This window comes from Panthera pardus, unplaced genomic scaffold, assembly GCF_024362965.1.
Source record: "Panthera pardus isolate Hobbes unplaced genomic scaffold, ASM2436296v1 HiC_scaffold_21, whole genome shotgun sequence".
In the NCBI taxonomy this organism is placed as follows: Eukaryota; Metazoa; Chordata; class Mammalia; order Carnivora; family Felidae; genus Panthera; species Panthera pardus.
Window position 1 is genome coordinate 59,395,606 of NW_026526777.1, and position 24,583 is coordinate 59,420,188.

General features: G+C 42.4%; 1 long non-coding RNA gene across 1 annotated transcript; it reads right to left on the reverse strand.

The window, feature by feature from the left end:
* Positions 1 to 12,872: 12,872 nt before the first annotated feature.
* LOC128778866 (uncharacterized) lies at positions 12,873 to 24,196 on the reverse strand. Its single transcript, XR_008424693.1, has 3 exons — positions 24,064 to 24,196; positions 16,604 to 16,715; positions 12,873 to 12,946 (listed from the first exon to the last, which is right to left on the reverse strand). It is a non-coding gene; the product is annotated as an uncharacterized LOC128778866 (long non-coding RNA).
* Positions 24,197 to 24,583: the final 387 nt, after the last annotated feature.

The window sequence follows — 24,583 nt, forward strand, 5'->3', positions numbered from 1 at the left end:
TCATATCAAGGAACAGTCCCTGAGTTATTTTGGAGCAGCACCAACAAGGTTCTGATATGTATTCTGTGTCCTTCTAGTTGTCCCTAAGGAGGAAAAGCGGCGGCCCCTTCCTGTCATGAGTCACCAGGCTGTTGCTGAGGTGAGCTTCCTGTCTTTCCTTGAGGAACACAAGTGCTTCTTAGAGTCTTTCCAATCAGCTTCTCTTGTAAATATGACAATGTACACTTTAGATGATATTGTTATTTTCCCTGCAGGGAGAAGCATATTGTTAATGTCCCTGGTTGTCTTGCCAACTGTAAACTTGGTCAGGGGGACATTTATCACTTACCGTGCCCAACCTGGTAATAAACAGTGTCATAGGATCTTTTTCGTCAGCAGCAATTTTTCCTGCTTCAGTGAAGAATTTTGTAGTCACTAACCTAAGTGGTCTTGAAAGACACATCTCCAGGAAAAACAACTTCTGACAGGCTTCCTATTTATTTGCTTTTGGGACTCTTGACTCAACTACTGTGTGCCATCTTGTTTCCTAAAGTCAAGAGGAGAACTAAAGAGAGTAGCAATGAGTATACACCATGATATGACCCTGATGGTGTTTCTTTTCTATACATTCAGGTGGCCTCGGGCGCAATGGATAATGGTATGTATTTTGGATCAGTCTCTTGCTGATGAAAAACTCTGGAGTCAGGCAGATTGTGCTTTCCTGCTGTCTTCAGTCTGGAGAGCTACTGTGACTCCAGCTTTTTGGTAGGACAGATGCTTGAGGTTGTGGTGGAATGATGGATTATCCAGGTGAAAACCTATGTCCATCATTACAGTGTGAGGAAGGCAATGCATTCACTGTGTATGTTGTGGGTATGTGTGTACATTAGGCTTCAAGGTGTCTTGTGTGACTCTTGGTAGTTTGATTGTCAGTGTGACTGTGTGTCTTTGTGTTCGTGTGTTTGAGAGAAACTGAGGGACAGAGAAAGAGACAGAAAAACACACACAAAGAGTAAGAGACACACATTGAGAGAGAGAGAGAGTTGTGTGTTTCCCTAGGAGATATGTGCCACTGACACTGCACAATGGCCAATGTCTACCTTTTCAAAAAACCTCCACACACTGCATACTTTATAGGAATATTGTTGAGCATGGCTCAGTAGTAGCATTCAGTCCATGAAGACAACCAAATCCTCCATATGCTCTGGCCCATGTTGATGTCAAGCAATACTCCCTGAGTTATTCTTGACAAGCACCACCAGTGTATTGACATATCTTCTGTGTCCTTCTAGGAACCCATGAGAGGGAAGACCTTTGCATAGTAGATGTGACGATGCGGGACTATAAGGAGGACCAATCTGTGGCCAAGGTGAGCTTGCCTTTCTTTGACTGAGGAATTCATGTTGCTTCCTTAGTGACCTTCCAATCACATTCAGTTGTAAATCTGTCAATGGACGTTTCAGATGATACCATTAATTTGCTGGTGGGGAGAGGGGTGAGAGGTTGTGTCTTGCCAACTGTTGCCTGGTTCAAGAGGACATTTACCACTGGCAATGCCAAACCTGGTGATAAACAGTGTGTTAGGATTAATTTTATCAGCAGAAATTTTCCCTGCTTGGGTGAAGAATTTTAGAGTCTCCATACTAAGTGAACTTGAGAGACACATCCCCCAGAATACACAACTTCTGATATTCATTTGCTTTTGTAGCCTTTGACTCAACCACTGTGTTCCCTATTGGATCCTAATATCAACAAGATCTAAAGAGTGGTGCAATCAGTGTGCCTCACCTTCTTACCCTTATGCTATTTTCTTTTCTATAGTTTCCTGTGGTCTCTGGAACCATGGAGAATTGCTGGAGTCCAGCTCCAGCAGGTCCAGGGGTTCCCGAAGGAAGAACAGCGTCGGTGAAAATAAAATACAACTAAAATAAAAAAACTGGAAAATAAAAAACTAAAATAAAAAACTAAAACTAAAATAAAAAGGACACAGACAAGAGCAGTGTGTTGAACTGGACGATTTACTGCAGTAAACATGGCATTATATATGCTAGTGATTTCCTTGTAGCGTACATCATCTATGTTTTTCTAACATTATCTAATTTTGAAAATGTTCCTATGTATAAACGACCTTTAAGAAATAACATGGTGATTTTCCCCTAACTTTCCCGCATACCCTTTGATTATAGATTAATTTCTTACATTATTCCATTATGCATCTGCATTTATCTATAATGTACAAAGCATTTGCTTTGCTGTTCTTGTGAAAGGCCCTCCATTTCTCAACACCTCAGGTGGAACAGTTACAGGGACATGACCTCCTAACCACATGAGGCCAGAAGAATAATGTGTTTGCCTCAGTCCGAGGTGCCGGAAAGGGGCTGAAAGGGCCTTAGAAACCCATGCCTCATACGTTCTCAGAGAGAATGCACCTAGGAACCAATGAACCATTCTGTAGCTTAACCGACTAGGTTCAGTCATCATCTGGAATACCTCCGGGAGGCCAGGTGGGCCTAGGGGTTGAAGTCACCTGTGCCCAGAGATACACTCCTTAGTTGATGGAGTGAGGCTTTCAAATCCATATGTCTCTCCTATACAGGCTCTCTTTGCTGGCAAAGGTACAAGGCTATCCTTCCTGTCAGTAGAGGAGTCTCCATAGGGAATGGCAAGGGCTAAACGTAAGGCTGCACAATTTCTTGAGGAACCTCATTTTCTTCCCTAATGGTTCTTTTCCCAGGGGGCCTGCTGAGGGCAACTGCACAACAGACAATACCCCAGGGAGTTTTAAGGCCAAATTACCTAAAAGCTGGAGTACAAGAAGCTTCACTGTCGGTGGGCCGCCCTTCAGTCACCAATCCGTTGACAGCCTGGGCCCTGCCACTCAGGCTGGATAGCTCAGCTTCCAGCAGAGAATGGTAGGTATTCAGGAATCAATCATTTGCTGTCTTTAGTCAGGGAAGTCCTTCTGACTTTGGGTTTCCATTGAAATGAGGATCACAGATGTAGTGACAAAGCGATTTGTTGAAGGGTAAACCATGTTCATGTGTTTACAAGCATGCGTGTGGCATTCAGGTAGTGAGTTTATGTGTGTGAAGACTGGGTGAATCTCTTTGTGAACTGACAAGTGTGTGAAGTGAGCAGGTATGTGCTTGTATGTGGTCTCTGTGTGAGAAGGTTCTGTGTTTCTAGATTTGCATTTCCCTAAATAGCACAGTTGCTGGTGTGAACTTTGTCATTTATAAGAAAAATCCCATCGCCGAGCTTCATGATATGTGTCTGTATGTCAAAGTATATAAATATGGAAAATTTAAATATAGTCAGTATATTATACACCAAATATAGCTTGTTTAGGCTAAAAAAAGACCTATTAATAGCCAGGAAAATATTCACAGGATTCTGAAAGGGAAATATGTTTTCAGAATCCATATGATTCTGTGAATCATGACTTCGGTTCAGGGTAGACCTCAACTCTGAGGGGGCTGTTTCATTGCCTTCGGGGCACTTGGATCAATCCTGATGAAAGAGAAGGAGCCCTAATGGTATCTAATTGGCCTCTGAGAAAAGGAAACTTATGGAAGTGATGAATTATGGAGGGGTTGGCACAGGCTGTGGGGATGGGGGCTGGATGGGGAGACGAGGCCCTTTAACCCCCAATTCCTAGTACTTTCTCTGACATCTCTACTTTCTGAGGCAGACCCTGAATTTCTAGGCTGAGTTTGTCATCAGTAATCATTTCAATCCTTGTTCCTGACCCTCCTTGTGTGGGGCACCCTCCAGAACTGAGACTAGAGTGATCCCAGAGTCCTTGCTCCATCATACTTCAGCAGTAAAGGGATAACTACCCCAGGATTACTGCCTTCCTGCCTCTCCCATCCTTTCCAAAAAGGAGATTCAAGGAGCCTGAGAAGGAATCCTCCCCCTCTTAGCTGGAGGGCTGGGGCAGGTGGCCCCTGGTGCAGGCGTATGCCACACCCAGTTCTGGACGGCATCTGAGAAGAGGATCCTCCAGCTTCTAGAAATCCTTTATCTCTAGATCTTAGTATCCCAGTGGTGTGGAAGATAATGCCTGCTGTGCGTGGTCGAATGCAGGAATGAAACCAGCAGCCAGGCTCTAAGAGTCCTTGCTCCATCAAAGACTTCAGCTTGAAAGGGTGAGAGCACGATCCATGGTCTTGGACTAGATGTTAAGCGGGAAATACTGAGAGATTGCAGAGGGAAGACATGAAGAACATCCAGGCTATGTGAGGTTGGGAGGGGACACCACGGTGGCAGGATTATTTGAGTCATTGTAGCATCAGCACCTGGGCCCAGCCTTATCCTCACCGAGGATGACATTTGGGCTCCTTCTGGGTGGGATGAGGATAGGACGAACCGGCATGCCAGGTGAGAGCACCGTATGGACATCTTCCTAAAAGCCTGGGGAGAGGGGCATCCTTCCTGTGCCAGCCTCTTCTCCATCTACCAGACTCTTTCATTGGTGGACACTGGGGAGGAGCAGACAATGGAGTCAAGTCTCCTGTTCTCCCACCTGGGACACACCAGCAGGGATGGAACCAGGGTCATACCAGACACAAGTACGTTTCCAGGCCCGATCCACCTGGGCCAGGAGGGACGAGTTTTTACTTTTCACCTGCTTCTGGCGGTCACCTGACAGCCAGTCCTTGTCTACACACTGTTGGCCAAGGGTTGTCTGGCTGGAAACACATTCATTCAAAAGGAATCTCATCCCATGTGACCAGGGCAGCTGTAGAACATTCCAGTTGCAGAGGAGGTGAGAGGGGCACAGGCTACAGTGCACAGGGGGCTCAGCAAAGTGGTGGGGGCTGATCCCAGAGTGGAGGTGGTCCTTGCTGTGCTCTTTCCTGGCCCGAGAACATCAGTGTGAGAGTTTGTCTGAAAGGTATGGGAACTGTCAGGTCCAAATACTGTCTCTGACCTTCCTTCCATTCATGGGCACAGGAGCCATAGCTCTGGATGGTCACTTCAAGGGCACCGACAGCGTCTCCATCATTGCTTGTCCCCCAGGGGCTCAGCCCTATGCAGCCCATGTTTGGCCCCAATAAACGCCTGCTGTTCACAGCCTTGGGCTGGGAACTAGTTTAGGGGTGGAAAGGTCCCTCCTTAGCTCACCCAGGCCTGTTGGGCCCCACACTATGCTAGCTGTCTGCCCAGGCACTAGTCCAGATCAGAATGAGAAGGGTCAGCTCCTGAAGACAGTGAGGTGCTCCCCCTCTGCCCCGCTGCTCTGATTACATCCAGCATGAGTGTGGGGATGTCATGCTCTTTACTCTGTTTATAATGTGCCCCTGCTGGGATTCCCCTAAGACCTGGGTGTTGACCTCCCACTCTAAGTGTTCCCAGGGCCTCACGCAGTGGCTGCCACATATGTATGAGCCGAGGGAGAACCTACAAATGAATGATCAGATCAGGCCAGCAAGCTCCTCTGCAGAAACCTCCAGGACTGGGAGGTCACGTCTTCCTCATGTGTACATCCTAAAGCTGTGCTATCCAGGGCAGCAGCCACTTTCCACATAGCCATTAGCCACACTAGCCACATTTCTGGTGCCCGGCAGACGCATGTTTACAACGCAGAATATTTCCACCCTCACAGAGGGTTCTTCTGGGCAGCTGCTCTGAGCCGGGCACAGGGTCTGCTCGTGGAACCCGCCAAATCCTATGTCTGTCTGTAACAGTTGGAATGTCAGGTTGCGTAGGTGGCACCTTCTTGTGCAGGTGAGAGCTATCATGATCCAGTGCAGCTGGGGAAGTACCAGATGAAGGGGGATCCTTTCTCTTGCTTGAAGGTTTGCAACTGTGGTCAATGCCTTGTTGAAGGGCTCTGCCTCTGCCAAGCCCAGGGAAGGTCTGAGGACCCAGAGGAAGGTCAAGTGATGCCAGCTGAGCCAGCATGGCCTCACTTGAGCAGCAACTCCCTTATACCTTATACCTGCTGCTTTGTAGACGTAGAGTGGGAGGTATGAAATCAGAAAGACAAAGCAAGGATGTGCGAAGCCTTGTTTTGTTCTTTTAATATAATAGTAGCGTCTTTTAATAGAATAGATGTGGTCTCCCTCTGGGCTTTGAATGTGCTCTGTCTGTAATCATCTTTTTAAAGTTTTTTTTTTTAAACCAAGTTGGTTAACAGTGTAATAATGGTTTCAGTAATAGAATTTAGTGATTTATCACTTCCATATAACACCCAGTGGTCATCCGCACCAAGTGCCCTCCCTAATGCTCATCACCTATTTAGTACATCCTTCTACCCAAAACCCTTCCAACAGTCCTCAGTGTGTGAAGAGTTAATCAAGTCACTTATGGACTGTCTTCATCTCTGTTTTTATCTTATTTTTCCTTCCTTTCTCCTATGTTCATCTATTTTGTTAGATTCCACACATGAGTGAAATCATATGGTATTTGTCTTTCTCTGACTGACATAATTTGCTTACCATAACACATCCTAGTTGCATCCATGTTGTTGCAAAAGGCAAGATTTCATTCTTTTGGATCATGGAATAATATTTGCAAAAGGCAAGATTTAATTGTTTTGGATAATGGAATAATATTTGCAAAAGGCAAAATTTCATTCTTTTGGATCATGGAATAATATTCTATTCTATATAGATAGATAGATATAGATATCTAAATATAGATAGACAGATATATATATCTATATAGATGTATATATCTATATCTTCTTTATCCATTCATCAGTCACTGGACACCTTGGCTACTTCCATAATTTGGCTATTATTGACAGTGCCACTATAAACACTGGGGTGCATGTGCCCCTTTGAATCAGCACTCCTGTATCCTTTGGATAAATATCTAGTCATGCAATTGCTAGGATGTAGGGTAGCTCTATTTTTAATTTTTTTGCAGACCTCCATACTATTTTCTGGAGTGGCTGCACTAGTTTGCATTCCCATCAACAGTGCAAAAGTGTTCCCCCTTCTCCGCATCCTCGCCAACATCTATTGTTACCTGTGTTGTTAATTTGAGCCATGCTGACAGGTATGAGGTGGTATCTCATTCTGCTTTTGATTTGTATTTCCCTGATGATGACTGCTGTTGAGCCTCTTTTCATGTGTCTGTTAGCCATCTGGTTGTCTTCTTGGGAAAAACGTCTGTTCATGTCTTTTGACCATTTCTTCCCTGAATTCTTTGTTTTTTGGGTGTTGAGTTTGGTAGTTCTTTACAGATGTTGAAAACTAACCCTTTATCTGATATGTCATTTTCAAATACCTTCTCTGATTCCATCAGTTTTGTTGGTTGTTTCCATTGCCGTGCAGAAGCTTTTTATCTTGATGAGGTCCCAAGAGTTTTGTTTTTGTTTGTTTTGTTTTGTTTTGTTTTGCTTTTGTTTCCTTTCTCTCCTGAAACATGTCTATTAAGACATTGCTGTGGCTGAGGTCAAGAGGTTGTTGCCTGTTTTCTCCTCTAGGATTGTGATGGCTTTCTGTCTCACATGTAGGTCTTTCATCCATTTTGAGTTCATTTTTGTGTAAAGTAGGTAAGCGGTCCCATTTCATTCTTCTGCATGTCACTATCCTGTTTTCCCAATACCATTTGCTGAAGATACTGTCTTTTGGATATTCTTTCCTCTTTTGTCCCATTGAATATCCCATTGGATATTCTTTCCTCTTTTGTCAAAGATGACTTGGCTATACACTTGTGAGTCCATTTCTGGGTTCTCTATTCTGTTCCATGGATGTATGTATCTGTGTTTATGCCAGTACCATACTCTCTTAGTGATTATAGTTTTGTAACATAGCTTGAGGTGTGGAATTGTGATGCTTCCAGGTTTGGTTTTCTTTTTCAACATCACTTGAATTATTCGGGGTCTTCTCCAGTTCCATACATATTTTGGAATTGTTTGTTCTAGCTATGTGGAGAATGCTAATGTTATTTGATAGAGATTGCATTGAGGCTGTAGATTGCTTTGGGGAGTATCAACGTTTGAACAGTATTTTTTCTTCCAATCCATGAGCGTGGAATGTCATTCTAATTCTTTGTGTCTTCTTCAATTTCTTCATCAGCTCTCAATACTTTTTAGCGTACAGATCTTTTACCGCCTTGGATATATTTATTCCTATGAATCTTATGGTTTGGGATGCAATTTTTAATGGGATAGATTCCTTAATTTCTCTTCCGTCTGCTTCATTATTGGTGTATAGAATGCAATTGATTTCTGTAAAGTGGTTTCATATCCTGTGACTTTGCTGAATTCATGTAACAGTTCTAGCAGTTGTTTGGTGGAGTCTTTTTGTTTTTAAATATGAAATGTATTGTGAAATTGGTTACCATACAACACCCAGTGCTCATCCCAAAAGGTGCCCTCCTCAAAGCCCATCACCCACTTTCCCCTCCCTCCCACCCTCCATCAACTCTCAGTTTATCCTCAGTTTTAAAGAGTCTCTTATGGTTTGACTCCCTCCCTGACTTTTTTTTCCTTCCCCTCCCCCATAGTCTTCTGTTACGTTTCTCAGGATCCCCATAAGAGTAAAACATATGGTATCTGTCTTTCTCTGAATAACTTATTTCACTTAGCATAACACTCTCCAGTTCCATCCACGTTGCTACAAAAGGTCATATTTAATTCTTTCTCATTGCCAAGTAGTATTCCACTGTGTATATAAACCACAGTTTCTTTATCCATTCATCAGTTGGTGGACATTTAGGCTCTTTCCATAATTTGACTATTGTTGAAAGTGCTGCTATAAACGATGGGGTACAAGTGCCCCTATGCATCAGTACTCCTGTATCCCTTGGGTAAATTCCTAGGAGTGTTATTCCTGGGTCATAGTGTAGATCTATCTTTACGTTTTTGAGGAACCTCCAGAGAGGCTTTCCAGAGTGGCTGTTTTCCAGAGTGGCTGCACCAGTTTGCATTCCCACCAACAGTGCAAGAGGATTCCCATTTCCCCGCATCCTCTCCAGCATCTATAGTCTCTGGATCTGTTCACTTTAGCCACTCTGACTGTCGTGAGGTGATATCTCAGTGTGGATTTGATTTGTATTTCCCTGATGAGGAGTGACATTGAGTATCTTTTCATGTGCCTGTTGGCCATCTGGATGTCTTTCGAAAACTGTCTATTCATGTCTTCTGCCCATTTCTTCACTGGAGGATGTGTTTTTTGGTGTGGAGTTTGGTAAGTTCTTTATAGATTTTGGAAACTAGCCCTTTGTCTGATATGTCATTTGCAAATATCTTTTCCATTTCATCGGTTGCCTTTTAGTTTTGTTGAATGTTTCCTTTGCAGTGTAGAAGTTTTTCATCTTGATGAGGTCCCAATAGTTCATTTGTGCTTTTAATTCCCTTGCCTTTGGAGATGTGTCAAGTAAGAAATTGCTGCAGCTGAGTTCAGAGCGGTTTTTTTCTGCTTTCTCCTCTAGGGTTTTGATGGTTTCCTGTCTTACATTCAGGTCCTTTATCCATTTTGAGTTTATATTTGTGAATGGTGTAAGACAGTTCTCTAGTTTCATTCTTCTGCATGTTGCTGTCCAGTTCTCCCAGCACCATTTGTTAAAGAGACTGTCTTTTTTCCATTGGATATTCTTTCCTGCTTTGTCAAAGATGAGTTGGCCATACGTTTGTGGGTCCAATTCTGGAGTCTTTATTTATTCCATCGGTCTATGTGTCTGTTTTTGTGCCAATACCATACTGTGTTGATCATTACAGTTTTGTAGTAGAGGCTAAAGTCTGGGATTGTGATGCCTCCTGCTTTGGTTTTCTTCTTCAATATTACTTTGGCTATTTGGGGTCTTTTGTGGTTCCATACAAATTTTAGGATTGCTTGTCCTAGCTTGGAGAAGAAAGCTGGTGCAATTTTGATTGGAATTTCTTTGAATATGTAGATTGCTTTGGATAGTATTGACATTTTAACAATTTTATTCTTCCAATCCATGAGCATGGAATGTTTTTCCATTTCTTTGTATCGTCTTCAATTTCCTTCATAAGCTTTGTATACTTTTCAGCATACAGATCTTTCACATCTTTGGTTAGGTTAATTCCTAGGTATTTTATGATTCTTGGTGCCATTGTGAATGAGATCAATTACTTTATTTGTCTTTCTGTTGCTTCATTATTAGTGTATAACAATGCAACTGATTTCTGTACATTAATTTTGTATCCTGTGACTTTGGTGAATTCATGTATCAGTTATAGCAGACTTTTGGTGGAGTCTGTTGGGTTTTCCATGTAGAATATCATGTCATCTGCAAAAAGAGAAAGCTTGACTTCATCTTTGCCAATTTGGATGCCTTTGATTTCCTTTTGTTGTCTGATTGCTGATACTAGCACTTCCAACATTATGTTAAACAACAGCAGTGAGAGTGGACATCCCTGTGGTATTTCCGATCTCGGGGAAAACTCTCAGTTTTTCCCCATTGAGGATGATATTAGCTGTGGGCTTTTCATAAATGGCTTTTATGATGTTTAAGTATGTTCCTTCTGTCCCCAACTTTCTCGAGGTTTTTTTATTAAGAAAGGATGGTGAATTTTTTCAAATGCTTTTTCTGTGTTGATTGACAGGATCATATGGTTCGTATCTTTTCTTTTATTAATGTGATGTATCCCATTGATTGATTTGCAAATGTTGAACCAGTTCTGCAGCCCAGGAATGAATCCCACTTGATCATGGTGAATAATTATTTTTAAATGCTGTTGCATTCGATTTGCTAGTATCTTGTTGAGAATTTTTGCATCCATATTCATCAGGGATATTGGCTTGTAGTTCTCTTTGTTTGCTGTGTCTCTGTCTGGTTTGGGAATCAAAGTGATGCTGGCTTCATAGAATGAGTCTGGGAGCTTTCCATCCCTTTCTATATTTTGGGACAGCTTGAGAAGGAGAGGTATTATCTCTGCTTTAAATGTCTGATAGAATTCCCCAAGGGAAGCCATCTGGTCCTGGACTCTTATTTGTTGGGAGATTTTTGATACTGATCCAGTTTCTTCACTGGTTATGGGTCTGTTCAAGTTTTCTATTTCTTCCTGTTTGAGTTTTGGAAGTGTGTGGGTGCTTAGGAATTTGTCCATTTCTTCCATGTTGTCCTGTTTGTTGGCCTATAATTTTTCATAGTATTCCCTGATAATTGCTTGTATTTCTGAAGGATTGGTTGCTGTTCGCTTAGATTCCACCCACTTCTGCCTAATTTACCCCAATAACCACCAGAAGACTAGCAGAACAGACTCTCTGGAGCCAAGCATAGACGAGAGGCCCACAGAAGAGGGTAGGAAGGGTGGAGAAGCGGTGCGTGCTACACGGACTGGCGGGAGGGAGCCAGGGCGATGGAGGGACAGCCAGCCCACCCGGCAAGGCAGAGCCCCCGACTCTGCCTTGCAAAAGCGGAGGGGCTGGATGGAGTGTGTTGTGACAGCCAGTGGGACTTAACATCTGGAATGTCGTAAGTCAACAGCTGTGCTCGGAGAGTGGGAGGGAGAGCTGTTGAGCGCTGGACAACAGAGCTCAGCTTGGCGGGGAACAAAGGCGCTGGAAGTGCCGTCTCCCTCGCCCATTCCCCAGACAAAATCCCAAAGGGAGCCAGTTCCTGTCATGGAACTTGCTTGCACCCTGCAAACACCCAACGCTGTGTTTATGCAGATCCATCCCTCCGACAGGTCTACCTCCCTCCCATTGCTACTAGGCCCCTCCAAAGCAGCCACTGAAGGCAAAGTGAGCTGAGCCTGCCCCTCCCACCCCTGTGCACTTTGCAGATCCACCCCAGCTAATACACCAGATCCCATCGAAGCAGCACCACCAGCCTGGCAGTGTGCAAGTAGCCCAGAAAGAGGCCACACCACTCCATAGTGAGTCCTGCTCCTGGGAGAGGGGTAGATAAGGTACACACCAGTCTGACTGTGGCTTCAGTGGTGGGCTGGGGGCAGACATCAGGTCTGACTGCGGCCCCACCCACCAACTCAAGTTACTCCAGACAGCACAGAGGAAGAACCCTGCAGTTCCGTGCCACTCCAGGGACTATCTAAAATGACGAAACGGAGGAATTCTCCTCAAGGAGAACTCCCGGAGATTCTCCCAGAGGAAACTCCAGGAAGTAGCGACAGCTAATGAACTGATCAAAAACGATGTAAGCAATATAGCAGAAAATGAGTTCAAAATAATAGTCATAAAATTAATCGCTGGGCTTGACAAAAGTATAGAGGACAGCAGAGAATCTATTACTACAGAGATCAAGGGACTAAGAAACAGTCAGGAGGAGCTAAAAAATGCTATAAATGAGCTGCAAAATAAAATGGAGGTGACCACAGCTCGGATTGAAGAGGCAGAGGAGAGAATAGGTGAATTAGAAGATAAAATTATGGAAAAAGAAGGTGACAAAAAGAGAGATAAAGAAACATGGCCACTTTGAAATGGTCTTACCGCTCTGCTTCCTTGAAGAATTCTTACTTCTTTCATAATTCTTCCTGAGAAGGACACGAAGTTAGGGTCAAATTTCAGATCCCAGTGTTGGAGTTCCTTTTGTGCACTCTTATTTCTGAGAGTTAAAATTTCCACAAATCAATCCAAACAAAATAAGCAAAGGCAATGATCCACTTATAAAATTCTCCTCTAATCTAAAGATGTCTTCTATTGTCCTCTGTGCTGACATGGTACAAAGAAGGTCCCTGGTACCCTGAAATCATGTCTTTGCTCTCACATTTGCGCAGGGTCTTAGGATCTTTGTATATAATTCTCCCCCTCCAGACTTCCCCTAACTTTGTACTGACAGACAAAAAATAGAGTTGTTTCCTCCAAGATATCGTTTTCGTTCCAACTGTCACATTTTAGTTCGAGAATCTGAGATGTCAGGGGTTCTACACAGTCTCCGCTTCAGGACACACACACACACACACAGAAAAATAACACTTACTTTTGTACAATATTCATGCATCTTCGTAATTCTGGATCCAACCTTGTATGCATAGCCAAGTCTCTCATCACTCGGTAGTCTTTACGAATTTCACCTATTAGACCTTTACAAAAACAAAAACAAAAAAGTTTAGAAAAGATATAGCTAAAGAAGCAAGAATAGATTTACACGAGAGAAGCCTTGACCACTGTACCTGCAAGAGGGAGAACCAGCAGAGAGAATGCAGCTCTGGGCCATATGGAGTATTTTGAAAAGCCAGTACGTCTACATCCTAACAACTGGGGCTTAAAAGGGGTGGACTTATCTGAAGACTGCATAAATCTGTAGTACCTGTCAGGTAGCATAGCTCAGGAACCAGCATTATAGTCTAATGGGGCGTGTCCTGTTGGCTCTTTTTCCATTTCCTTTGTTGACCAAAAGTGGCTGAGTGAGGTCAGTGACTACTAGACCATGTCGCTGCTCAACAGAAACAAGAAAGAACACTGCTGCAACTATCAGTGAAGCCTCAGCGAAGTCACAGAAATATGTACAGAAGTGCATTTTGGGGTCACCAACAGAGGTCTGGGGGTGTGCTGGTGATACGGTTTCCTCAAGTTTAAGAACACATTAAAGATTCTCTTAATATTCTCTTAGACGTCCCGCAGATGGCCTCTTTTTTCTCTGTCAACACATGTAGCCAAGGAGAGCGGGATCCTCACAGACATTATATTGGGGGTCATTGTACAATCCTTTCATTACATATATGTAAGCATATGACATACTCTTAGGATCTGTATTTCTCACTACAGCACTGTCTTAAAGATTCCTCAAACATACTTGAGAACTTTCAAGACGATTCCCAAACGAAGGGGTGGGCAAAAAACCCAGTCAACTTTTTAGAGTTGCAATTCCACATCTATTCCCAACATGTCTCCTGCATCATTTCCCCTAAACTCTCAGTCCCTGCTTCCAGGAGGAAGAGATATTTGCCAAGACATCCTACCCCTGGGATGCAATTTCCGTGCCACAAACTGCCTTTACTCTCCAACACACAGCAATGGTTCTTCATAGATCCTTCCATGCCAATCAGCAATGTCCTCATCAGTAAGAATTTAGCCACATGAATTCTGGTATTATATGCCTGCTAAACATCCCGAGAACTTCAAAGGAGTTCCTACCCGAGACAAAACTTCAAATCCAGTGCTCATGGCTCTTTTTCTCTTAAGCTGAACTATTAGTTTTACTTCTTATGATCTCATTGCAGACGATACATGTTTTTTTTTTTTTTTCACCCTTAGAGTGGTCTTTAGTTATTTGAAAGAGAGCTGGGATTCACCCCCATTTTCCTGGTTCTAGCGTCTGAAGGCCCAAGCTTGTGCAGGTATCTACTGTGTGTAGAATCATGGCATCCTTTTAGGGCCTCATCTATCAAAACCTTGGGACGAGCTATTCTTCCTGTCAAAAACTTTGGGAAACACACCTCTTATTTCCCATAGCTGCCATGCAACATCCTAGAAGGATCTCCTCCTCCAACATCAACCTCTGCACCTAAACAGGACTTCTATGGTTCTTCTTTGCAGCATTATGAAATCTTTTTTGAAGGCCAGGATTGTACCTTCTTTATAAGGGCTCATCGATCGATTCCAGGATTTTTCTAGATCTCATGACAACAGGACAACTAAATTGCCATCTGTCATTAGACTGAGTTCCCACCAGGGCATCCCAAGACGACCCAAATAATTTCAAATATTTCAGCCCATCTCTTTTTTCTCAATTAAATCTGCTGAAACCACAGTCTTATGTTTCTTTTACATCCAAGGCTCCTGCCTATCAACTCGTGCCAGGAAGGTGGTTTGTCTTCATGTGACAAATCCTCTAATTATCCCCAAGCCCACTGCTCTGTGATGCTAGCATGTGTGAATTTACTACAACCTATATATATTTGAACTTCTATGTGCTAGTCATGGTATAAGACAGAAGAGGTATTTACAAGGAGCAAAACCAACATTGTCATGCCCTGGTGGAACTCTGTCTACAGAGAGGGGAGAGATTAATAAAATAACCACTCAAATACAGAATTATGAATTGGGATAGATGCTATGAAATGCAAGAGCACAACAGAACAGGGGGACTACACAGAGGCCTGAGGTTGCAGGTAGGTGTGGGGGTGGGGCAGATGTACTCTGGATACCCAGCATGGTTCTTCTCAATCAATGACATTTGAGGTCAATTTGGAGAATGAACAAGCAAATATCAGCCTGGTATCTCCATCTACCACCTCCATCAGGGCCTAAGTCAACCCCCAAATCCCCAATCTTCTCACACCGACTCCCCCATTGTAGTAAATGACTCTGGCATCCACTCACTTCCTACCTCTCCTACCCTAATTCCGGTCACCATTATCATTGACCTAAAGTGACTTAGCCACCTCCTCACTGATGTCTCTGCCTCCCTTTTTACCCACATACAGCCCATTCCTTGTAATTAGACACATATCTGTAAAATAAAATATATCACTTCATCCATCTGTATAACATCTGACAATATCTGATTTGCCTCAGTGGACAGAACTTTATACAACGTGGCCCCCACTTCATCCTCTGATTTCATATCCTACAACCCAAGGATGTCCTCCCCGCAACCATGGGCACTTCTTCACAGAATAATCTAGCCTTGTTTGGGATCTGGATACATCTTGCCCATCTGGAAAGTGGGGTCTTTTCTCTTCTCGCTCATTTGCACACAGCTTGCTCCTTTCAGACATTCACATACCAGCTTCTCAGAGCTTTCCATGACCACCTACTTTGAACCACCAGACACTGTCCATAATACCTCTCAATTTTAATTATCTGGATATATCCCTCATACTCCTTAGAATAGTCTTCTTGTCTGCTGTCTCTCTTCCTGCCATAAGGATTCAAGTTCCTTAAGAACAGACAACTCAGTGGTCTTACCAATGTATACCCAAGATGTGTAATGGGCACTCATTAAGTGCTTTTTTGGATTGAATGAACAAGAACTAAGTATGAAGCACAAGTGAGGATAATGTAATAGCACCATCCCCTTGAAGGGATGCCAGAGGGCTGTGTAGCCTTGGTGGTTCCAAGTAGCCATGGTTTGGATTCCAGTATAAAAATACAAGCTGTTTAAACAAAAAATTATAAGTTCTTTCCATTTGCTACGGATATCTGTAATTCCTTTCTCTCATCTGCCAAAGCTAGAAAACTAATCTCGTCAACTAGTGTATATTTGTGCACCAAGCTAAGTTTACTTATGTCTTTGTGAACAGAGATTGAGGAATCCATGAGTTCTGAGATTCAGCACACAGCTGACATCTTTCCAGATGGTAATTGGTCATTTGTTTCTTCTTTTCAAACCAAATTCTACAGGGCTCAAAGTTCTATATAAGGAAAGTGTTCACACATGAAGTCTTGCCATATTCTATTTTCTACCCAATGATCCATCAACATGTTTCAAACTACCATAGCCTCCTCTTAGGCCCACGAGAGAGGCCACATTGGAGCCATTCTAATCATGTGACATTACCTTATATATGAGGCACTCGAATGCATGGATAATAGATCTGTCAAGTTACAATACCACTAAGGAGAAATTTTATAATAGATTATATATATGTTATAGGTTAATAGATGATGTTATATTATTATAATCTAACATATAGGACTCTATATTGCACATGTATTTTTATGAGACATATATTTGACTACATAATGAGAACAAAATGAGATTTAAATACACTGAAAGACAGGAGATTTCCTACTTCCTTGTAGTAGTCTATAAAGGTGATTTCCTCACCACCTGATTTCTTAAACGTACTTCAGGGAGTCTCCTCCCAATTAATAGCATCCACTCGATAGGTTCTATTGTTATACCTGTGGAATGGTCACAACATATAGTATTATTCCTAACATATTTATGGCATGGGATCATGTAAGAAGTGAGAAGCTTTAAATCCTACAAGAAATTTCAGGATATATCCACTTTAGTAAATTCATATGACAAATAATTCACCTATGTAAGGGTACAGTCCAATGGTTTGAGTGTATTCACAGAGTTGTAAATCCTATACATTTGCCTACCCACCCTATTTCACATGAATTGAATGATACAGTATGTGACCTTTCCTGACAGCCTTCTTCCACTTAGTGTACTATTTTTCAAGGTTTATCAATGCTGTAGCATGTATTGGTATTTCATTCCTTTTTGTTGCCAAATGACACTCTATTTTATGGATATACATTTTTATTTTTCTATTTATCAGTTGATGTACATTTGAGTTGTTAACACCTTTGAGCTATTATGAATAATGAGGTTATGGACATTCATGTATCAATTCTTGTACACACAGGTTTTCATTTCTCTTGGGTATAAAACTAGGAATAGATTACTGGCTCATATGGTGACACTATATTTAGCATATTGAGAAAGGGCCATCCTGTTTTCCAAAGAGACCACACCATTTTTACTTCTACCAGCAGTATTTGACGGGTGGTTCCAACTTTTTCACATCCTTGCCAAACTTAATCTCTGCCTTTTCAAATTTAGCCATCATATAAGAAGTGGCATTTCACTGTGGTTTGACTTTGCATTTCCCTGATGGCCAATAATACTGAGTATCTTTTCATGTGATTATTGGCCATTTGTATATTTTCTTTGGAGGCCTGTCTATTCAGATCCTTTGCCCATTTTTTGAAAGTTGGGTTGAATAAATAAGTAAAAGTTAGGTTCTCTTTTAATTATTGACTTGTCAACATTTCTTACATATGTAGATGCAAGTTGTTTCGGAGATATGTGATTTCAAATGTTCTCTCATTCTGTTCCTTTTTTTTCTTTCTTTTTTTTAAACTTAAAATTTTTTTTTTTTATTTTTTTAATTTTTTTTTATTTTTTAATATATGAAATTTACTGTCAAATTGGTTTCCATACAACACCCAGTGCTCATCCCAAAAGGTGCCCTCCTCAATACCCATCACCCACCCTGTCCTCCCTCCCACCCTGCCCTCCCTCCCACCCCCCATCAACCCCCAGTTTGTTCTCAGTTTTTAACAGTCTCTAATGCTTTGGCTCTCTCCCACTCTAACCTCTTTTTTTTTTTTTTTCCTTCCCCTCCCCCATGGGTTTCTGTTATGTTTCTCAGGATCCACATAAGAGTGAAACCATATGGTATCTGTCTTTCTCTGTATGGCTTATTTCACTTAGCATCACACTCTCCAGTTCCATCCATGTTGCTACAAAAGGCCATATTTCATTTTTTCTCATTGCCACGTAGTATTCCATTGTGTATATAAACCACAGTTTCTTTATCCATTCATCAGTTGATGGACATTTAGGCTCTTTCCATAATTTGGCTATTGTTGAGAGTGCCGCTATAAACATTGGGGTACAGGTGCCCCTATGCATCAGTACTCCTGTATCCCTTGGAGAAATTCCTAGCAGTGCTATTGCTGGGTCATAGGGTAGGTCTATTTTTAATTTTCTGAGGAACCTCCATACTGCTTTCCAGAGCGGCTGCACCAATTTGCATTCCCACCAACAGTGCAAGAGGGTTCCTGTTTCTCCACATCCTCTCCAGCATCTATAGTCTCCTGATTTCTTCATTTTGGCCACTCTGACTGGCGTGAGGTGGTATCTGAGTGTGGTTTTGATTTGTATTTCCCTGATAAGGAGAGACGTTGAACATCTTTTCATGTGCCTGTTGGCCATCCGGATGTCTTCTTTAAAGAAGTGTCTATTCATGTTTTCTGCCCATTTCTTCACTGGGTTATTTGTTTTTCAGGTGTGGAGTTTGGTGAGCTCTTTATAGATTTTGGATACTAGCCCTTTGTCCGATGTGTCATTTGCAAATATCTTTTCCCATTCCGTTGGTTGCCTTTTAGTTTTGTTGGTTGTTTCCTTTGCTGTGCAGAAGCTTTTTATCTTCATAAGGTCCCAGTAATTCACTTTTGCTTTTAATTCCCTTGCCTTTGGGGATGTGCCGAGTAAGAGATTGCTACGGCTGAGGTCAGAGAGGTCTTTTCCTGCTTTCTCCTCTAAGGTTTTGATGGTTTCCTGTCTCACATTCAGGTCCTTTATCCATTTTGAGTTTATTTTTGTGAATGGTGTGAGAAAGTGGTCTAGTTTCAACCTTCTGTATGTTGCTGTCCAGTTCTCCCAGCACCATTTGTTAAAGAGACTGTCTTTTTTCCATTGGATGTTCTTTCCTGCTTTGTCAAAGATGAGTTGGCCATACGTTTGTGGGTCTAGTTCTGGGGTTTCTATTCTATTCCATTGGTCTATGTGTCTGTTTTTATGCCAATACCATGCTGTCTTGATGATGACAGCTTTGTAGTAGAGGCTAAAGTCTGGGATTGTGATGCCTCCTGCTTTGGTCTTCTTCTTCAAAATTACTTTGGCTATTCGGGGCCTTTTGTGGTTCCATATGAATTTTAGGATTGCTTGTTCTAGTTTCGAGAAGAATGCTGGTGCAATTTTGATTGGGATTGCATTGAATGTGTAGATAGCTTTGGGTAGTATTGACATTTTGACAATATTTATTCTTCCAATCCATGAGCAGGGAATGTCTTTCCATTTCTTTATATCTTCTTCAATTACCTGCATAAGCTTCCTATAGTTTTCAGCATACAGATCTTTTACATCTTTGGTTAGATTTATTCCTAGGTATTTTATGCTTCTTGGTGCAATTGTGAATGGGATCCGTTTCTTCATTTGTCTTTCTGTTGCTTCATTGTTAGTGTATAAGAATGCAACTGATTTCTGCACATTGATTTTGTATCCTGCAACTTTGCTGAATTCATGTATCAGTTCTAGCAGACTTTTGGTGGAGTCTATCGGATTTTCCATGTATAATATCATGTCATCTGCAAAAAGCGAAAGCTTGACTTCATCTTTGCCAATTTTGATGCCTTTGATTTCCTTTTGTTGTCTGCTTGCTGATGCTAGAACTTCCAGCACTATATTAAACAGCAGCGGTGACAGTGGGCATCCCTGTCGTGTTCCTGATCTCAGGGAAAAAGCTCTCAGTTTTTCCCCATTGAGGATGATGTTAGCTGTGGGCTTTTCATAAATGGCCTTTATGATCTTTAAGTATGTTCCTTCTATCCCGACTTTCTCAAGGGTTTTTATTAAGAAAGGGTGCTGGATTTTGTCAAAGGCCTTTTCTGCATCGATTGACAGGATCATATGGTTCTTCTCTTTTTTTTTGTTAATGTGATGTATCACGTTGATCGATTTGCGAATGTTGAACCAGCCCTGCATCCCAGGAATGAATCCCACTTGATCATGGTGAATAATTCTTTTTATATGCTGTTGAATTCGATTTGCTAGTATCTTATTAAGAATTTTTGCATCCATATTCATCAGGGATATTGGCCTGTAGTTCTCTTTTTTTACTGGGTCTCTGTCTGGTTTAGGAATCAAAGTAATACTGGCTTCATAGAATGAGTCTGGAAGTTTTCCTTCCCTTTCTATTTCTTGGAATAGCTTGAGAAGGATAGGTATTATCTCTGCTTTAAACGTCTGGTAGAACTCCCCTGGGAAGCCATCTGGTCCTGGACTCTTATTTGTTGGGAGATTTTTGATAACCGATTCAATTTCTTCGCTGGTTATGGGTCTGTTCAAGCTTTCTATTTCCTCCTGATTGAGTTTTGGAAGAGTGTGGGTGTTTAGAAATTTGTCCATTTCTTCCAGGTTGTCCAATTTGCTGGCATATAATTTTTCATAGTATTCCCTGATAATTGTTTGTATCTCTGAGGGATTGGTTGTAATAATTCCATTTTCATTCATGATTTTATCTATTTGGGTCATCTCCCTTTTCTTTTGGAGAAGCCTGGCTAGAGGTTTGTCAATTTTGTTTATTTTTTCAAAAAACCAACTCTTGGTTTCGTTGATCTGCTCTACAGTTTTTTTAGATTCTATATTGTTTATTTCTGCTCTGATCTTTATGATTTCTCTTCTTCTGCTGGGTTTAGGCTGCCTTTGCTGTTCTGCTTCTATTTCCTTTAGGTGTGCTGTTAGATTTTGTATTTGGGATTTTTCTTGTTTCTTGAGATAGGCCTGGATTGCAATGTATTTTCCTCTCAGGACTGCCTTCGCTGCATCCCAAAGCGTTTGGATTGTTGTATTTTCATTTTCGTTTGTTTCCATATATGTTTTAATTTCTTCTCTAATTGCCTGGTTGACCCACTCATTCGTTAGTAGGGTGTTCTTTAACCTCCATGCTTTTGGAGGTTTTCCAGACTTTTTCCTGTGGTTGATTTCAAGCTTCATAGCATTGTGGTCTGAAAGTATGCATGGTATAATTTCAATTCTTGTAAACTTATGAAGGGCTGTTTTGTGACCCAGTATATGATCTATCTTGGAGAATGTTCCATGTGCACTCGAGAAGAAAGTATATTCTGTTGCTTTGGGATGCAGAGTTCTAAATATATCTGTCAAGTCCATCTGATCCAATGTATCATTCAGGGCCCTTGTTTCTTTATTGACTGTGTGTCTAGATGATCTATCCATTTCTGTAAGTGGGGTGTTAAAGTCCCCTGCAATGACCACATTCTTATCAATAAGGTTGCTTATGTTTATGAGTAATTGTTTTATATATCTGGGGGCTCGGGTATTTGGCGCATAGACATTTATAATAGTTAGCTCTTCCTGGTGGATAGACCCTGTGATTATTATATAATGCCCTTCTTCATCTCTTGTTACAGCCTTTAATTTAAAGTCTAGTTTGTCTGATATAAGTATGGCTACTCCAGCTTTCTTTTGGCTTCCAGGAGCATGATAAATAGTTCTCCATCCCCTCACTCTCAATCTAAAGGTGTCCTCAGATCTAAAATGAGTCTCTTGTAGACAGCAAATAGATGGGTCTTGCTTTTTTATCCATTCTGATACCCTATGTCTTTTAGTTGGCGCATTTAATCCATTTACATTCAGTGTTATTATAGAAAGATATGGGTTTAGAGTCATTGTGATGTCTGTATGTTTTATGTTTGTAGTGATGTCTCTGGTACTTTGTCTCACAGGATCCCCCTTAGGATCTCTTGTAGGGCTGGTTTCGTGGTGACAAATTGCTTCAGTTTTTGTTTGTTTGGGAAGACCTTTATCTCTCCTTCTATTCTAAATGACAGACTTGCTGGATAAAGGATTCTCGGCTGCATATTTTTTCTGTTTAGCACACTGTAGATATCGTGCCAAGCCTTTCTGGCCTGCCAAGTTTCAAAGGAGAGATCAGTCACGAGTCTTATAGGTCTCCCTTTATATGTGAGGGCACGTTTATCCCTTGCTGCTTTCAGAATTTTCTCTTTATCCTTGTATTTTGCCAGTTTCACTATGATATGTCGTGCAGAAGATCGATTCAAGTTACGTCTGAAGGGAGTTCTCTGTGCCTCTTGGATTTCAATGCCTTTTTCCTTCCCCAGTTCAGGGAAGTTCTCAGCTATAATTTGTTCAAGTACCCCTTCAGCACCCTTCCCTCTCTCTTCCTCCTCTGGGATACCAATTATGCGTATATTATTTTTTTTTAGTGTATCACTTAGTTCTCTAATTTTCCCCTCATACTCCTGGATTTTTTTATCTCTCTTTCTTTCAGCTTCCTCTTTCTCCATAACTTTATCTTCTAGTTCACCTATTCTCTCCTCTGCCTCTTCAAGCCGAGCCATCGTGGATTCCATTTTGTTTTGCAATTCGTTTAAAGCGTTTTTCAACTCCTCGTGACTGTTCCTTAGTCCCTCGATCTTTGTGGCAAGAGATTCTCTGCTGTCCTGTATACTGTTTTCAAGCCCAGCGATTAATTTTATGACTATTATTCTAAATTCACTTTCTGTTATATTATTTAAATCCTTTTTGATCAGTTCATTAGCTGTTGTTATTTCCTGGAGATTCTTCTGAGGGGAATTCTTCCGTTTGGTCATTTTGGAGAGTCCCTGGCGTGGTGAGGACCTGCAGTGCACTTCCCCTGTGCTGTGGTGTATAACTGGAGTTAGTGGGCGGGGCCGCAGTCCGACCCGATGTCTGCCCCCAGCCCACTGCTGGGGCCACAGTCAGACTGGTGTGTGCCTTCTCTTCCCCTCTCCTAGGGGCGGGATTCACTGTGGGGTGGCGTGTCCCCTCTGGGCTACTTGCACACTGCCAGGCTTGTGTTGCTGGGGATCTGGCGTATTAGCTGGGTTGGGTAGGCAAGGTGCACGGGGGCTGGAGGGGCAGGCTTAGCTCGCTTCTCCTTAGGTGATCCACTTCAGGAGGAGCCCTGTGGCAGCGGGAGGGAGTCAGATCCGCTGCCGGAGGTTTGGCTCCGCAGAAGCACAGAGTTGGGTGTTTGCGCGGAGCGAGCAAGTTCTCTGGCAGGAACTGGTTCCCTGTGGGATTTTGGCTGGGGGATGGGCGGGGGAGATGGCGCTGGCGCCTTTGTTCCCCGCCAAGCTGAGCTCTGCCATCCGGGGGCTCAGCAGCTCTCCCTCTCTTTGTCCTCCAGCCTTCCCGCTTTCCGAGCAGAGCTGTTAACTTATGACCTCCCAGACGCTAAGTCGCGCTTGCTGTCGGAACACAGTCTGTCCGGCCCCTCCGCTTTTGCCAGCCAGACTCGGGGGCTCTGCTTGGCCGGCGAGCCGCCCCTCCGCCCCGGCTCCCTCCCGCCAGTCCGTGGAGCGCGCACCGCCTCGCCGCCCTTCCTACCCTCTTCCGTGGGCCTCTAGTCTGGGCTTGACTCCGGAGACTCCCTTCTGCTAATCCTCTGGCGGTTTTCTGGGTTCTTTAGGCAGGTGTAGGTGGAATCTAAGTGATCGGCAGGACGCGCTGTGAGCCCCGCGTCCTCCTACGCCGCCATCTTCCGGAACCAGCTAAAATTTTTTAATGTGTATTTATTTTTGAGACACAGAGAGACAGAGCATGAACGGGGGAGGGGCAGAGAGAGAGGGAGATACAGAATCTGAAGCAGGCTTCAGGCCCCGAGCTGTCAGCCCAGAGCCTGACGCCGGGCTCGAACTCACGGACTGCAAGATCATGACCTGAGTTGAAGTTGGACGCATAACCGGCTGAGCCACGCAGGTGCCCACCTTTTTTTTTTTACTTTAAAGAAAGAAAGTTTTAAAGTTGGTGAAGTCCAATTTATGTTTTCCTTCTGTCATCCTTTCTCTGTTGGCATTTTATTTTATAAAGTTTTGTCTAACCCAAAGTCAAGAAAATTTACTCCTAGATTTGCTTCTAGGAATTTTATAGAGTTTTAACACTTACATTTAGGTCTATTTTTAGTTAATTTTGGGGATAAATTGGAGTTAATTTTGTATCTTCTGTGAGGAACGGCCAGGTGGATATCCAGTGGTCCCAGCAATATTTGAGGAAAACCCCAAGAAAGCGGTCTTGAAACTCTTGCTGAAAAAAAAAAAAACAATGGACTATAAATGTGAGGGTTAACTCCAGGATTCTCAATTGTATTCCATTGATTTTTAGGTCTATCTTCATACCAGTATCCCACTGTCCTGATTCCTAGAGCTTTGTAGTAAATTTTGAAATTGGAAAGCAAGAATAAAGTTGAGGACTCTTAAGATGATGCTGGCCAAGCAGCTTTACATCCACGCTCTTCAGCTTAAAATGTCTGGTCTAGAAGAAGGTTAAAAGTAAAACACTTCCGTCAAGTGGACATTTGCTAATGGATGATAATTAAACCCTGATTTTTAAAAATAGACACAAAGCAAGAGAAAAGAAATTTGGAAGGAGCATATTCTGTTACATGTGAGAGAGGGTTCAGAGCAGG